Raw genomic sequence first — 7,818 nt, 5'->3', positions numbered from 1 at the left:
AGGACAGACAGCAATATGGCGGGTGCCATATTAAACAACTGTTGGTTGCTGCCTGTCCTCCTGAGTGCATACCTCCCAACTTTTGAAAAGTGGAAAAAGGGACAAAACGTGCGGCACGCGCAGCGCTCTGCGGCAAATTTAGCTCCGCCTACTTTTATGTTGACTCCGCCCATTCTCATTCATTTTTCACGTGCTCCCGCACAGTATAATCCTCCTACAGTCACCCGTAAATTATATGTCCCTCCTCTATCTCTCCCTCAGTTTCATATACACGCTTCATCTGCCCCGTTTCATGTCCCCCCTCCATCTCTGCCCCCAGATTCATGTCCCCTCCATCTCTGCCCCAGATTCATATCCCCCATCTCTGCCCCCAGATTCATGTCCCTCCATCTCTGCCCCCAGATTCATGTCCCCTAATCTCTGCCCCCAGATTCATGTCCCCCCATCTCTGCCCCCAGATTCATGTCCCCTCATCTCTGCCCCCAGATTCATGTCCCTCCATCTCTGCCCCCAGATTCATGTCCTCTCCATCTCTGCCCCCAGATTCATATCCCCTCCATCTCTGCCCCCAGATTCATGTCCCCTCAGAATCATGTCCCCTCATCTCTGCCCCCAGATTAATGTCCCCCATCTCTGCCCCCAGATTCATGTCCCCCCTCCATCTCTGCCTGCATATTCATGTCCACCCTCCATCTCTGCCCCCAGATTCATGTCCCCCCTCCATCTCTGCCCCCATATTCATGTCCCCCCTCCATCTTCCACCAGATTCATGTCCCCCCTTCATCTCTGCCCCCAGATTCATGTCCCCCTCCATCTCTGCCCCCATATTCATGTCCCCCTCCATCTCTGCCCCCAGATTCATGTCCCCCCTCCATCTCTGCCCCCAGATTCATGTCCCTCCTCCATCTCTGCCCCCATATTCATGTCCCCCCTCCATCTCTGCCTCCAGATTCATGTCCCCCCCTCCATCTCTGCCCCAGATTCATGTCCCTCCATCTCTGCCCCCAGATTCATGTCCCTCCATCTCTGCCCCCAGTGTCATGCCGTCCCCTCCTTCATCTGCCCCCAGTTTCACGTTCCACCTCAGTGTACACATTAAACTTACCTTCTCCTCACTCCCCCCGCCGCTCTCTCCACGCCTCTCTCTCTCTCACACATACAGTTGTAGGCGCGATGTGACGTCATCACATCGCGTCTACACAGCGACTAGTGGCAAAGCAAGGACGTCCTCCGGACGCAGATCTGAGTTGAGTGCGCGGCCATTAATTCTGGCTGAGCGGGGCGGCTGCAATAGGTGAGCCCACACGCGCACGTTATTGGGAACAGTGGCTCCTATAATGTACACTGTGTTCCAAATTATTACGCAAATATTTTATATTTTCAAAAATTACATATATGAATTGCACCATGGGAAGAATATGCAAATCTGTCTTCCATGATGTAATTAGGAAGTCAGGTGCCTCAGTGTTGCAAACGAATAGAGGGCGCTCACTGGAATGTGCAAGCCTGTCTTCCCTGATGTAATTAGGAAGACAGAATCTCAGTGAGATAGCCCAATAAAGGCTGCTCCCTTTAACATCATGCTGGACCTTCCAAGGGGCCTTTGTTTTGCAATGATGCTGGGATTATTACCAGGTATAGTCTCTCAACCGAGGACGGCAGTTTTGATGTTATTGCATCTCATCAGCCCAGTTTAAAGAAGACTAACCTGGTAGAGGTGAGAGGCTTAGACAGGGTTAGGGGGGTATCGTCACTCCTTGGGGAGAGACCACCAAATAGGTGTGTGGAGACTTATTAAGCCTTTAGCACTCCACTTTGCAAGGGACCATGGAAAGAATATGCAAATCAGTCTTCCATGATGTAATTAGGAAGTCAGGTGCCTCAGTGTTGCAAACGAATAGAGGGCGCTCACTGGAATGTGCAAGCCTGTCTTCCCTGATGTAATTAGGAAGACAGAATCTCAGTGAGATAGCCCAATAAAGGCTGCTCCCTTCAACATCATGCTCGACCTTCCAAGGGGCCTTTGTTGCAGTCATTGTAATTTTCCAGTCATCCACTATTAGAGTACAATTAAAAGGCTTTTGAACAAACTGCCTATGATAACAGTATATTTTAATAAAAAATAAACACAAAATGCACTCAAAATGCATGTTCTAAATTATTATGCACAGCAGAGTTTTCAACCTTTTTATTTTTATAAAGAACAAAAACATGGTCATTTGTTAAATTATAAACATTAACAGGTTATTACAAACTGAAATCAAACAGTTTTCAAGTCAAAACTTTATTCCAAGCGATGTTACATTTGCACATAGGACCCCTTGTTCGAAAGGAGCTTCTGAACTCTCTTGTCCATTGAATTTGTCAGGTTTTGGATGGTTTCTGTTTCAATTGTTTTGCATGAGGGCTAAATACCCTCCCAGAGCTGTTGCTTAGATGTGAACTGCCTCCCGCCATCATAGACGCACCTTTTGATGATTCTCCAGAGGTTCTCAATGGGGTTGAGTATAGATAAATGCTGCTGCACACCATGTAACATGAAAAAGTGAACAATTTATTGAAGCATAAACGCCATGAATAAGCTTGTAAAGCATATAGTAAGCACTAGATCATTGTGGTAAACATATAAAGTTTCGGTCACAGACCTTCCTCAGATAAGATCTAGAGATGAAATAACACAGAAAAACAACATAATTATACTTGCTCAAAAAACATGGCATACAAATAAGAGAAACAACAAAGTAATAACAATGAAAGTAAAAAAGAAGTAGACTAAGAAGTGTAAGTAGTGTGAATGAGGTGCAAGGGAGAAAGGAAAATGAAGGCAGAGAAAAGGACAGGTAGAGAAAGTGCAGCAGCTGTCCCCTAAAAAAGTAGAGATACAAAGGGTAAAGAGTAAATACAGAGGGAACATGGGGGAGGCAACAATGGAGGAGGGGAAGCATGGACAACCTGGTATGGGGAGAGGGAGGAAAAAACTCAAACAGTGTAGCTCCTGTACCCATTTTTTCCATATCAAACTTAGGTCTGAGGAACAAAAGTCTATACCTACCACCTAAAAACAGCCATCCTGTCGAGACATATATCTCGTTGGTTGAAAGAGATACACATTGTCTCTTACATGATGTCAGCTTAGGGAGGTTTAAACAACGTTCCAATATTTCTTATGAAGAACGTTTAGCCCTTAGTGAGCTGCATAACAATGCTGATATTGTGATTAAACCTGCGGACAAAGGGGGCACCCTAGTGATTATGAACAAGACTGACTATCTTGAGGAAGTAAGATGACAGGTAGTAGATACCAACACGTATCTACTTTTATCGTATAACCCTACCCCCCAAATAGCGGCCCTTATACACTCACATCTTGATCATTATCTCCAGGCAGGTATCATTGATAGTAAAACCATGGAATACTTGACCAACCATCACCCAATCATCCTGGTTTTCTACATACTACCGAAAGTCCACAAGAACTTACACAAACTGCCTGGACGTCCCTTTCTAGCTAGCACAGATTCTATTCTTGCTCCACTCTCTAAGCTACTTGACAAAATTTTCACTCCCCTTGTCCGCAATACTACTTCCTTCCTACTTGACACATCACACTTTATGGACACACTTACTGCTATCTCTCCATGCCCCAATCACACCATTTTGGTATCCTGGGATGTCACTAGTCTGTATACGTCCATTCAACATGACAAGGGCCTTTTATGCTAGGTTCACACTAGCGTTCACCTGTCCGTTCTGAGCTTTCCATCTTCTGCATGCCAGAAGTCGGAAAGTTCAGACCGGGTCCGGCCGTGAGCGGCGGTGAGCGTTTTAGGCTCTCCACCGCGAAACCGGATTTTTTTATCCGGACACAGAGTACTGCATGTCCGACTCTGTGTCTGGATTATAAAACCCGGTTTCGCGGCGGAGAGCATAAAACGCTCAACTCCGCTCACGGCCGGACATATCTCTCACCCATTCAAATGAATGGGTGAGAGAGACTCCTGCAGGTTTCCGTCTCCTGCTCTGTTTTAGGCAGGAAATGGAAACCTCAAGTGCGGAGTTCACAACGCAGATGTGAACGAGCCCTTAGCTACCAAACGGTTTCTTACAGCCAATAACATCTCCGGCGATGAACTTAATTTCTGTCTTGACCTCCTTCACACGATCTTTACATAACAATTTCTTTATGTTTGGGGACGATATGTTTTTGCAAATCCGGGGCACCGCAATGGGCTCTAACGTGGCACCCCCTTATGCCAACATATACATGCACATGTTCGAACTTGACCATGTCTATTCCCATCCTCTATTTAAAGAGCACGCCATTTATTGGTGCCGCTACATTGACGACATCTTTTGTGTCTGGAACGGATCTCTCGCATCTTTACTGTCCTTTCACAATATTCTCAACAGTATCTATCCTGAATTACAGTTTACCATCCATCACGATCAGTTTAAGTTAAACTTTCTTGACACTTGGGTTCTCAAAGATCAGTTGGGACACATTAGCTATGACCTTTACACCAAACCCACTGACAGGAATAGCCTGCTAGCCTTCTCCAGTAATCACCCACCCAACACCAAGAACTCATTACCCATCTCGAAGTACTTTTATATGTGTTCTAGAGAAAGCGGGGGGTGATTTGAATTTTTTAATATTTTTTATTTATTTTATTATTGTTATTACATTTATTAGACCCCTAGGGGTCTTTAACCCTAGGGAAAATATCACTTATACAATGAATTACAATGCTAATGTGTTGCAAACTACTGGCAGTTCTATTGCAGGCTACATAGAGTAAATAGAAAGACAGGCCTGGGAGCCTTCACAAGCAACGAGACGCCAGCTTGCTCCGGGTGCCGGTGATCCCTGGCAAAACGGTGGCGCCGGCAAAATGATCAGCTTTGACCAAGGCACGGTAGCGGGGGTTAATGCCCTCGATCAGTGTATGCACTGATCGCAAGCATTACCGCTAGGTGTCTGCTGTATAATACAGCAGACATCTGGCGGCTATGACAACTGCTCAGCTCACAAGCGGCCCCCATATCTAAATACCCGACATCCGCCGTATTAGTACAGTGGATTTCGGGAAGGAGTTAAAACAAATTTTGATTTGCCTTGTTCAGGGTACTCTGTATGGCCATGAAAAGTGTCCACCCCTTCAGGTCCCCACAAAGGGGGAATATGTGAGAAGGTGACAGGCTGGTTCACATGTATCCTGCAGGTTCCACACATATGTCTGGTAATGGTACAGTCCAGTGCTGCTAGGAAGTAGGCCTCAGCCCAGGTGTGATGGCTGGACTCATCACTGGCCAAAATAAAAAAAAAAGCTGAAGAGCTTTCACTCCTGGCAGATCCTGGGAGAAAGTGGAAGCGCTTGGATCTATCTGGAGTACTAGAGTCTGGTGAGACCTGATCATGTTAATGACTAGAGATGAGCAAGTATATTTGATCGAATACCTCCACCGCATAGCTCCCGATGCCAGGGAAGGTGGGAAGGGCAGTAAAAATTTCATGCGCCGGAAGTGTTTTTGCACCGGGAGCTATGTGGCGGAAGTAGTCAATTAAATATACTCGCTCATCTCTATTAATGACTGCTGTTTGTTTTGTTCGTATGGGTTGGGCAAGCCGCATGTATAGTTAGGTTTATTTTTGTTTAGTTAGACACTCAGGCGAGAAGGGTTGTTTATTTTTGTACCTGAAGTAAGGCTGTAAGGGGAAGTCCTGAAGTAAGGGGAAAATAAGTATTATTTAAAAAAAAAAAAATCCCGAAAACCACATTGTATGATTTTTAAATAATTAACTTGCATTTTATTGCATGAAATAAGCATTTGATATAATAGAAAAACAGAACTTAAAGAGGACCTTTCACCATATCCAGGCACAGGCAGTTCTATATACTGCCAGAAAGCTGACAGTGCGCTGAATTCAGCGCACTGTCGGCTTTCCCGATCTGTGCCCGGTGTGAAGAGCTTACGGCCCGGTACCGTAGCTCTTCTATGGTCAGAAGGGCGTTTCTGACTGTTAGCCAGAGACGTCCTTCTGCCTCGCGGCACCAATCGCGCTGTACTGTGGAGCCGGGAGGAACGCCCCTTCCCTCTGCTCACACAGCTTGTCCGTAGACGAGCATTATCAGGAGAGGGAGGGGGCGTTCCTCCCGGCTCCACAGCACAGCGCGATTGGCGCCGCGAGGCAGAAGGACGTCTCTGGCTAATGGTCAGAAACGCCCTTCTGACTGTAAAGCGCTACGGTACCGGGACCGATAGCGCTTTACACCGGGCACGGATCGGGAAAGCCGACAGTGCGCTGAATTCAGCGCACTGTCAGCTTTCTGGCAGTATATAACACTGCCTGTGCCCAGATATGGTGAAAGGTCCTCCTTAATACTTGGTACGGAAACCTTTGTTTGCAATTACAGAGGTCAGACATTTCCTGTAGTTCTTGACCAAATTTGCACACATTGCAGCAGGGATTTTGGAACACTCCACACAAATCTTCTCCAGATCTTTCAGTTTTGGCATGTTGCTGGGCTACATTGAGTTTCAGCTACCTCCAAAAATTTTCGATTCGGTTCAGGCCTGGAGACTGGCTAGGCCACTCCAGGACCTTGAAATGCTTCTTACAGAGCCACTCCTTATTTGCCCAGGCTGTGTTGAGTCATTGTCATGCTGGATGATCCAGCCAAGACCCATCTTCAATGCTCTTAAATGAGGGAAAGGAGGTTGTTAGCAAAAATTTTGTGATGCGCGGTACATTCTTCCTCCCTTCAATATGGTGTGGTCGTCCTGTCCCCCTTTGCAGGAAAGCACCCTCAAAGTATGATGTTGCCACCCCATGCTTGGGACATTGTTCTTGGGGTTGTACTCATCCTTCTTCTTCCTCTAAACAAAGTGAGTGGAGTACAAAAAAGTTCTATTTTGCTCTCATCTGACCACAAGACCTTCTCCCATGCCATCTCTGGATCATCCAGATGGTTGTTGCCAAACTTCAAAACAGGCCTGAACATGTGCTGGCGTGAGCAGGAGGACTTTATGTACCCTACAGGATTTTAATCTATGATAGCATATTATGTTGCTAATCTTGGAGATTGTGGTCCCAACTCTACTGACCAGGACCTCACATGCAGTTCTGGGCAGATTCCTGACCTTTCTCAGGATCATCAAAATCTCACGAGATGAGATCTTGCATGGAGCCCTAGACCAAGGAAGATTGACAGTTATCTTATGTTTCTTCCATTTTCTAATAATTGCATCAACAATGAAACTGTCTGCAATGGGTGACATTGGAATTGGCAATAATTGCCCCAAACTCTTTGTGAGATTTGCATTCAGCCCTGAGGTCGACAGCCCATTAACCCAGCGGTTGCCAAGGTAAATAATTACGTTACAATTATGGCAATGGGTCCCCCCACTCAATCCAGAAATCTCTTCTACCAGTTTCATAAAATTAAGCTGGTTTAGAGCAGCAGATAGGGCTCACTCTTTCCTGCATGAAGTGCTTAAAGGGGCTTTATCACTAGATTTTTGTGTTTTTAGCTAAACATATGCCTGAATCCAGTTTGTGTGTTTGGATGTTTGTTCCTCAATCACAGCCAAACGGCTGAATGGATTTTGTTGAAATTTCACACACACCGACATATTGCCCAGGAAGGAAGAATAGGCTACTTTAAATGTGGGTCACTCACCCCAAATCGCCACCGCGACCCTCCAAAGTTCTCTCCTGCTCTGATGTAGGAGCTGGCATTACGCCAGCCCAGGTCTTTCCACGCACCTCCTATTGGTGCATGACAGGGTGTGGGCGGGCTATGGAGCCAAAGCTGC

Source organism: Leptodactylus fuscus, chromosome 2, assembly GCF_031893055.1.
Source record: "Leptodactylus fuscus isolate aLepFus1 chromosome 2, aLepFus1.hap2, whole genome shotgun sequence".
Taxonomy (NCBI): domain Eukaryota; kingdom Metazoa; phylum Chordata; class Amphibia; order Anura; family Leptodactylidae; genus Leptodactylus; species Leptodactylus fuscus.
Note: the sequence above shows the minus strand (reverse complement) of the source record.